We start from the raw sequence: 9,277 nt of genomic DNA, 5'->3' as shown, positions 1-9,277 counted from the left end.
GGCTCTAGTCCTGATTCACAGGCATCCCGGGCAGTGCTTTGTGGCCTGGACAGGCTCCAGGTTCTACCTTCCCTGGTGACCTGAGGGGCAACCTGCCTGCCCTTTTGCCATTTCAGAGGTGATAGACAGTTAACAGAGTCCTGGCAGCCCTGGAAATTTTGCCTCAAGGTCTGAGTTCATAGATGTTTTTCCAGCCTATTCTAGGAAGGTAGTCTAATTCTTACCAGCCTATTGATGCTGCCAATCATTTCAGGAGGTCCTCCATTTGGCTGACTGCATTCAAACAGAAGAAATGAATCTTGAGTCCACCCTTTTTCAGTCTGACATATTACCGAGTCATCCTTCCTCCTCACTTTAGGGATAACCCCAAGGCCACTGGAAATGTTCAAAGACGTGCCTAGACTTCAGGAACTCCGGTGCTCCTTGGCCTGGTGTCCATACCAGGGTATTAAGAGCTTGACTTTCATGATTTTGAACTTGGCCAAAGATCATATTATTGAATCGGAAGATCTTTAAATGAAGGTTGAAAGGATTAATCTTTTTAAATGTGAAAAAAGGCTGAGGATTTTTATATGGCAGTTGCAACTTGATGATGAGAGTGAAACATTTTTGAAATGAATTTAAGTGCTAAAGTCTAGATTTGTGTTAAATACATCAAACTTATTGATTCTAGACTTGATGATTGTTAGATCTAAGTTTGGAGACAGTGGCTAAAATTCTTTAGTTCACCTGAGTGAATCTTGAGAGTGCCTCCCTTCTCAGACTTCAGGATGCATCTGAATTTCCGGGAGGAAATCAAGATGTTTAGTGCTGAACAACACTGCGGAAATTTCTGATCTAGTAGGTCTGGGGTGAGAGCTGAGAATTTGCATTTTTCACAAGTTCCCAGGTGATGCTGGGTGCCGCTGGTCTGGGGACCATGCTTTGGGCACGGGCTATAGAATCTGGAGTCTAAACTAGGCTCTTACTACACTATGTATGGTCTTGGACCAGGGTGTCAACATCACATAGAAGCTTGTTAGAAACGCAGAGAGTCTCAGGCCCCACTCCAGACCTATTGTATCTGAATCTGCATTTTATAAGATGTCCAGGTAATTAGTATGGACATGAAAGTTTGAGAAGCGCCACTCTCAAGCTCCCCATATGTACTTGTTACTATCCAGTAACCCGTGAATTGTTCTGCATTCTCAGGACGGAAAGCTCTCTGAGCCACGTAACTTTCCATTTGAATACAGCTCTGCTTGAACATGACCAAGGACTTTAGGAGAATCAGCTTAGCACAATAGAAGGAAAACTCATCTCACACTCATGTTACATCAAAGAATGATTTGGGACCTATAAAAATGGCCAATGAACAAATTCAACTGGCTTCAGTACACAGACAAGCTTGCTTTTGCTGCAGGCACCAAAGCCCAAGGAGAGACTCTGTACTTCTGAAATCATCAGTGGGGTGACTCCTTTTGAGCCAGACTTCCCTGAACCAGACGGGAGCTCATGGGTGTTCACCTTTGTCGCACGATTCTGTAGAGCAGAGATGTCAATGCCTCTCTTGGCAGGGCTGGCCGCAGCTCTCCCTGTGTGAAGACAGGTGTTCAACATCAAATAACACTGCCCCGGACCTGAGCAACCCAGCGAGAAATGTAAATGAAACTAAACAGTTATGATAAGAGCCAGTCGACCACCCCATCCACCCTTCCCCCAACTCATCCCCTCCAACCCCCCACCTCCCTTCTTTGCTCACAGAGCTGAAATGACAGGGGTGTCTTCATAATTTCAAATGCTGTTTGAAAAAACAAACTTCACAAACCTCAGAAATCAGGGCAGATGAATTGAAGGTCCTGGGCACAAAGGACTTCAGGCAGAAGAACCCATCGAACTATCCAGTGAAGGACACAGTTGGCAGATTACAGTTTACTAAATGGGCAGATTGGGCTACTCAATCAAACATTTGGTGCATATTTCATGGGTTTGTTCTAGCAAGTCATTCATTCAAGAAGTATATACTCAGTGGTAGGGCCTACGGGGAAATATGAAAATGCAGCTCTTTGTAGGGGAAATAAATGTGAAGATTAAAAAAGTAGAATGCAAGGTTGAGAGGGTTCGGGAAACCCAGCAGAGACTCTCACGGGGTGGGAGAGAATCTTAGCGTACACATCTCTGAGATAAAGGAGACATGGGCCATGGCAGTATGAGCAGAAACTGGTGACTTTGGTTGTGGATGTACTGTCTCTTGAGGTCACTGCATTTTGATTTCCAATGGAAACCAAATTTCCAGCCACCAGGTAAGCAGTTGGACCACCCTGGGACCAATAGGCTGTGAAAAAGCTGAAACTAGCCTCCGTGGAGAGACCACGAGGAGTACAGGAAGAAGAGTGGTGTCTAGCCAGGCCTGCTGGGGAAGCTCCAGTCACCTCCTGTCTGCAACTGCACGAGAGCCTCTGAGTAGAAACCGCACAGCCAAGCCTTTCCTCATTTCCTGTCCTAAAGAAACTTAGAGATATAATAAAATGATTGCTTTTGCTTTATACCACTAAGCTTTGGAGTGATTTGTTGCCTAATCATTGATAAACAGAAGTTAAGAAGGAAACGAACAGGTTGATGGCATAGAGAGTAACCGGGAACAAGAGCTATTTTAAACAGGATGGGGAGGGGCACAGAAATTCCATCTCAGGAGGAAGATGTGAAGAGTTTGGAAGAGGGCATCACAGACAGAAGAAAACACCAAGACCTGAAGGGGGGGAAAGGTCTGGTCATGGTCACAGAGGCCAGATGGGCTGGAGTATTGGGAGCAAAGCAAGGAATGAGGTTGGAAATGTAGGCAGGAGACAGTTATGCAAGGTCTTGGAGGCACTGATAAGGAATTTGGGTTTTATGTTAAGTGCATTGGAAAGTCCTGGGGTGACTTAAGGCCACTAGCTAACCCCAATCCATACCCATTACTCCAGCTGCCTTGGTTCCAAGGCTCTCTCTCCACAGGCCACAACTCCCTTCATGCATGATCATTAGTCCAAATAATAAGCTTCCGCATCCATTGGAAACCAAAATTAAGTGACATCTAGAGACCATACATCCACAACCCCAATCATGAGTTTCTGCTCGTTACTGCCACAGCCCACGCACCCTCTTCTCTACAGGGTTTGGTTATTCTTGTACCACTAGCCCAAAGTGGGTGTGCATTCATTGTTTAGCTGAAAGTTGAATGAATGCCCAAATGTCAGGATAAATGGATGCTTCAACTCAACTCTTTCATGAAACTAAAACATGTCCTTTTTGAAATGGTCTTTCCCCTTTGACCCACCCACTTTCTAAAGGATGTAGTAGTAACTACACAGCAGCAGTACGAAGTCTCCCCTACCCCTTCTTCCTTTTAAGCTGACATTTCTCCAATGCTATTTAGTTCTCGTTTGAAAGACACAGACATTCTGAGCTCTTCCTGTGTTCCCAACAGGGCCTGGACTAGTCTTCAGTAATTACTGATCAATGGATTGGTGGATTGTTGTGTTCTCAACACTATCCTTGACAAATCAGTGTCTCCTGGTCCTAATGTCAGGTTTTATTGTGTAAATGAAAAGAGAGAATATGTATGAAGGAAACCTCTAGATTTGTCCCTCCTCTCTCCCTTCCTCCCTCCCTCCATCTTCATTCTTTGATTTTTCTCTCATTATAGAAATGTAGGGCTAGGTTTATTTTGTTTTTGTTTTTTTCTCAGACTCTGGTGATCAGACTTCTCTATCTCCCTTTACACTTGCAGTCAGTATAGTACATTGATATGAACCTTTTTTTGAAATCTAATATTGTAGGGGAATCAATCAGGGGAAACACATCACCATGAGCTCATAAGACAAAACAAAAAGAGGTGAACTACTACTTTAAAACAAACTTCTAAGAAACAAATCAAGTCATTTCTCACAGTAAAACAAGGGACTATAGAGGCCAGTCTTCACATTTATCCATGCTGGGACAGAAAGCGGTAAAAAAATGTGAGTTCATGTCCAAAATGATATCACAATGCTTTTTATGAGGTAAATGCATAGACCCTCCACACCTGCTGTGTTGGATATTCAGCATGCCTTTGAAGAACCCTGTGGACTTTCTTTTTACCAAAGTTGGTAACGTAGTGAGTCAAGCTAGATAATGAGCAAACTTACCAACAAAGCACGATTGCACTGTAGTGTATTAAACTCATCATCCGAAATAAATGTTTGAAAACAAGATGAAAATAAATATTATTATTAACTTGGTAGTCACATTGTGGGAGGCAACCCAAATACCTAGAAGTGTGGAGTGATTAGGTCATAGGAATCTTAGTTTTTTTTAAAAAAAGCGGATAGACAAATGGCAATAAACTCCATGTCCTCCTTTCCCTTTTCTCTTTACTAGAAACCACCAATGTGGTAACTATTATTCCAAAGAGATACCGGGCCTGTGTGGTCTATCAGTTTGCTAATAAATTGTATTTACATCCATGAAGCACCATTTTCAAAGCACTTTCGCTATGTTATCTCTGACGTTTGCAAAAATGTGGCAGTTATCCCTATGTTCTTTTTATCAGATATGAAATATGTATAGATGATGATTTCTTCCAAATGTTAGCCTTCCGGTGTCTGTTGAATGTGACATTGGAAAGACCACTGATCAGTGACTGCTGAGTTTCGGACTCAGTTTTCATTGCTGGACCTGCAACCCAACCAACATGCTATTATCCAGTCCAAATTTTCTTGGGCCTCAAACTATGAACACAGATTAATTTACATAGTCCTTGTTAATTCATAGATGTCTAGTTAGAATAGCACACGACCTTGAGTTACATTATGAGGTCAAAGGGATATAAGAATGGCCCTGTTGGCCCATCTTTCCCATATTCTCTGGCTGAGGCTCTTCCCGGAAGAATGCTGTTGCCCTCTTTGAGGCCATCCTTCAAACTCAGGTAGATTTCAACCTCAGGATCCATTTAGGGCTTTTCCTCTTGCTCATGTCCACTGGGAAAAGAAGACAACATTTAGCTTATCCTGTAATTTCTTATTCTACCAATTTGGAGGTTACTTTGGGAGGAGTTGGAATGATAAATAGAACTTCCTAAAATTTTGCTACTCAAAGAGGGGTCTGTGGGGCAGTAACTTTGGAGTGACCTGGGAGCTGGTTAGAAATGCAGACTCTCAGGCTACACTTCATACTTAGTGAATCATAAACTGATTTTGCCAAGATTCCCCAGATACCTGGTAAGAAAGGACATTAAAGGTTTGAGAAGCACTGGCCTGAAAGACAGGGTACCACTTAACAGTGCTGGGGATGGGCGATCTGGGTCAGACACAGCACCTGAGGTAGAAGAAGTAAGCACATCCTCCTTTCAGACATTCGGTGTTCTGGTGGTTTTGGTTGGTGATGCCTGATGTTCAAGGTTTTGGGCACTAGAGGGTGACATTGGGCTGCATGGCTAAGTGAGCAGGGCCTCTCTCCAGGAAGCAAATGGGTGTCTTGAAATGATGTCCAATTAAAGTTTTTTTTGATCTCTCGTATTAAATTTAGTCCAGTTACCAAATAATGATTGACATTTATTTAGCATGAACTATGTGCCAAGCACTGTGCCAGGGCGCTTACATGAATGGCCTCATTGAGTCCTCAGAGGTACTATTATTGACCTACTTTAAAGATGAAGAAATTAGGGTTTCAGGAGGTCACGTTCATGGTCACACAGCTGAGAATTGACGCTAAGTGATGGAGCATGGATCAGGCTGGGTCTGTCTGTCTGACCGTGAGCCTGAGGTCTGAGCCTCCGCCCTGCACTGCCTTCTCTTTGCTCCTCTCAACAGCCCTCCAGGGCAGGCATCACAGTAACCAATGGTGATCCCTTTAAACAATTGAAATAGAAGAACAAGGAATTAAATAAAAATTCTCTACATTTTTAATGCACTTTCTTTGTGAGGCAGGAGAGCACAAAGGTTATTGCACAGGCTCTAAAGTTATTCAGTCCATTATGAAAGCCACTGGCTAGGGATGGTTATTGAGCCCTTGAAATGTGTCTGCTGTGATGGAAGAAATGAATATTTAATTTGCTTAATTTTAATTAGCTTACCTTTAAAATCCGATACTTGATTACTGGAAAGCTTTTAAGTATGTTTGGAACAGCTTGGGTGTGTGAATCTACTTTTTCAACTGTCAAGTTTTTTCGTTAAAAATTTTGTATCTCAGATAAATTGGGAGGTTGGGATTAACATATACATACTACTATACATAAAACAGATAAGCAACCACTGTATAAGGACCTACTGTAAAGCACAGGGAACTATATTCAATATCTTGTAATAACCTATAATGGAAAAGAATCTGAAAAAGAATATATATATATAAAAAATGTATAACTGTACATTGCTGTACACCTGAAACTAACACAATGTTGTAAGTTAACTATACGTCAATAAAAAGAGAAAAAAGATGAAAACAAATTTGTGTCTGAATGAAGATGTGCTGTAAATGTAGCATACACACTGGTTTTCAAAGACAATATACAAAAGGAATGTATTTATTAATATTTCATTAATAATTCATATACTGATTACACATTGAAATGATCATATTCTGGGTACATGGAGTTATATAAAATATATTATTAAAGTTAGTTTCACCTGTTTCTTTTTACTTTTTTAATGCAGCTACTAGAACGTTTGAAACGATGCATGTGGCTCACGTAATCTTTCTATTGGACACTGCTGCTCCAGAGCCACATTATTGGGTTCAAACCCTTACTCTACTGCTTAATAGCTGTGGGAACTCTGTGGCTTCCCATTTCATTTGTAAAATGGTGTAAAAGTACCTACCTCACATGGTTGTTGAGACGGTTAATGACTCCGTATATGTAAAGTGCTCACTGGGTGACAATTCTCCATGGGCCTTTTGTGTTTCTGCACCTCTGGTAAGCAGAAGCCCTGAAGGCCTTTGTTCTAAACTATCTTATCAAGGATGCTTGCATAGCAAACGGCCTTGGAAAATAGATGTAGCTTCTCCCTCTAACACAAAGATCAGGTGCGTTTGCCTGCTGTCTATTATAAAGGATTTGGTCACCCTAAGCGCAAAGTTCCTCTTCTGAAACTCAACCCACTGCACGAGCAGGTGCCATCTGGGCCTTTCTGCGTCACCCTGTGGGAACTGGAGCTCAGAGAACCAGTTACCGATCATGGCTATTGCTGTGAATAATAAACTGTCCACTGTCTCTGAACCAGGAGTCTCCTGTCTTCTGCCGGCATCCATGAAATTGTGGCAGGCTGACTTGTCTACTTCACCAAGTAGAGTGAAATGAACACCTGAAACTAACATAACATTGTTAATCACCTATACTCCACTAAGTAGAGTGAAAGTCACACAGCATTGTTAATGGACTATACTCCAATATGAAATAAAAATTAAAAAAAAAAAAAAAAAAACTCAGACCCTTCACAGTTTTGGACAGTACTTGGAATAGGTGCCGGGCACACAGCACCGTGTAAGTGTTAGATTTTATTACTATTTTACTGTTACTTTTTATTACCCCCTCTTACTTCCATTTAGTTTAGTTGAATCACTACCATCTTCTGCCTTTTGTGTCTGCTTCCACTTAGGGAGAGAGATTTCCTCACTCTCTCTTTGGACCTCTGGCATTCCCATTGGCTGTACCTTATCGCTCACTCCTCATGGTGATGTCAGGTTGCATGTGGTCTAATTGTTAGAGCTGAATCTTATAGATCAGCCTAATGCATTTGATTTTCTCTCTCCAAATATTGTTTCTTATTGCTCCAAAATTCTTCTCTTCCAGGAGAACTTTCTAGAAATAAGTATTAAGGCACAGAGTGGCAATTTATGCCCTCTGTTCCTCTGACTGTACTTCCTCTAATACAGAGGACAGTTTGGCACATGACAAGTTCAGCCGCCACCACTTCTCTCCACCAACAATTCCATGTGTCTAGTGCTACTTCTTCACTTGTTTACACTCAGAGACGTGCAGACACACGATCACGGTGTGTAGTTTCCACATAAGCATAATAGATTTTGACTGTACTATAACAATATACCTAGAGTTAACAATTTTATTGGTTTCCGTCAAAGGCCAATGTAAAAAATTTCAGAGCAGAGTATGTACGTTATGCTATTTGGAATAAGCTACAGGATCAAAACAGAACAAAGTTAAAGGGAATGTGAAACATTTCATTGTGAATGATGTATAAGGGATTATCACACAAACGCATCGCTAAAACGTTTTAACTGAACTCTCTGAATTGCCTTTAGCTCTGGTTTTTAAAGTAGACACCTACTTTATATAATATAAAAAGACACCTTATTTTTATATTGGCAACAGACATTTAAATTTAACTAAAATTAAATAAAATTAAACATTCAGTTGCTCCACTTGATAGCCGTATGTGGCTCATGGCTACCATATTGGACAGTGTGGATATAGTACATTTCCATCACAGAAAGTTCCATTGAGGATTCCTGCTCTCAAATTACATGAATGTTGGAATCAGATGGTAAGTATTGTTCTTCAGCAAGCAGCATTAAAAGTTGCGTCCAAGGTATTTTGGACATAATTCTAGATATGTTTACAACTCTAAGTAATGTGATTATATCTTGGTTTTAAGATAAAGACATGAAACTTTAGCTATGAAAAAATTCAACACAACACAGAATTCATTCGCTATTGTGTCGAGGGTTATATCTTCATTTAAATCTATTTGCTCATAGTGATATTTTCCTTTTTAAATGTTTTCTCTTGACCGAAATCTTCCACAGTTTTGTTATGACTGCATACCATCTTGGCACAATTTACACAGCTTAAAACTAGCATGTATTTTATTTATGGTGCATACTGCTTTAGCAACCCAATTTAAGTTTACTCTGAACAGATAAATGAATTGCAATGTACCTAAAAATATTGTGCTTGTTTGTGTGATTGCGACGCTACTGCTGAAAATCACAGCAGCTGAGTAACAACAGCAAGCAGCCCCAGCATCACAGGAATAACTGACTGCCAGGTACAAGTATTTACCCGGTGTTGTGTACATTCTACTCAACTAAGCACAAGCCTGATATGAAGATATGGGACGTATCATTTCTTCTTTTTTGGTGACAGAAAGCCATGATTTCCATCAAGGTTTTCCAATATTACTGTTCTGTCCTTAAAGTGAGAACAGCCTATAAACCATCCTTTAGATCTTTGCTCTTCAAAATGTGGCCCAGGAACCAGCATTAGCATCACTTGGGAGTTTGTTAGAGATATGGAATCTCAGGCACCCCCAGACCTACTGAA

This window comes from Balaenoptera borealis, assembly GCF_965194805.1.
Source record: "Balaenoptera borealis genome assembly, chromosome: 4".
In the NCBI taxonomy this organism is placed as follows: Eukaryota; Metazoa; Chordata; class Mammalia; order Artiodactyla; family Balaenopteridae; genus Balaenoptera; species Balaenoptera borealis.
The sequence above is the reverse complement of the archived record's forward strand: the minus strand, read 5'-3'. Positions refer to the sequence as shown.